The following is an 830-nucleotide window of genomic DNA, read 5'->3' as shown; positions in this document are numbered from 1 at the left end:
CAAGCATTGGGCTGCTGCTAAGCCCCGAGTGAGAGACAGACTCATCACTCGGTAGGATTTTTATCACTTAGGCGATCACTGGGCTGCAGCTAAGCCTCCGAGTGAGAGGCAGAGTCATCACTCGGTAGGATTTTTATCACTTAGGCGAGCACTGGGCTGCAGCTAAGCCCCCGAGTGAGAGGCAGACTCATCACTCGGTAGGATTTTTATCACTTAGGCGAGCACTGGGCTGCAGCTAAGCCCCCCGAGTGGGAGGATTGCTCCCCACTCGATAGGATTGTTCAAACTTAGGCGAGTACGGGACTGCAGTAAAGCCCCCGAGTGGGAGGATTGCTCCCCACTTGGTAGAATATTTACAAACTTAGGCGAGTACGAGAGTGCAGCTAAGCCTCCGAGTGGGAGGTTTGCTCACCACTCGGTAGGATTTTCAAACTTAGGCGAGTACGAGACTGCAAGTAAGTGGGAAGTTTGCTCATCACTCGGTAGTATTTTTATCACTTAGGCGAGCACTGGGCTGCAGCTAAGCCCCCGAGTGGGAGAGTTGCTCACCACTCGGTAGGATTCTTATCACTTAGGCGAGCACTGGCCTGTAGCTAAGCCCCTGAGTGAGAGGCAGACTCATCACTCGGTAGGATTTCTATCACTTAGGCGAGCACTGGGCTGTAGCTAAGCCCCCGAGTGAGAGGCAGACTCATCACTCGGTAGGATTTTTATCACTTAGGCGAGCACTGGGCTGCACCTAAGCCCCTGAGTGAGAGGGAGACTCGTCACTCGGTATGATTTTTACCACTTAGGCGAGCACTGGGCTGCAGCTAAGCCCCCGAGTGAGA

The sequence above is a fragment of the Triticum dicoccoides genome, chromosome 3B (genome assembly GCF_002162155.2).
Source record: "Triticum dicoccoides isolate Atlit2015 ecotype Zavitan chromosome 3B, WEW_v2.0, whole genome shotgun sequence".
Taxonomy (NCBI): Eukaryota; Viridiplantae; Streptophyta; class Magnoliopsida; order Poales; family Poaceae; genus Triticum; species Triticum dicoccoides.
The sequence above is the reverse complement of the archived record's forward strand: the minus strand, read 5'-3'. Positions refer to the sequence as shown.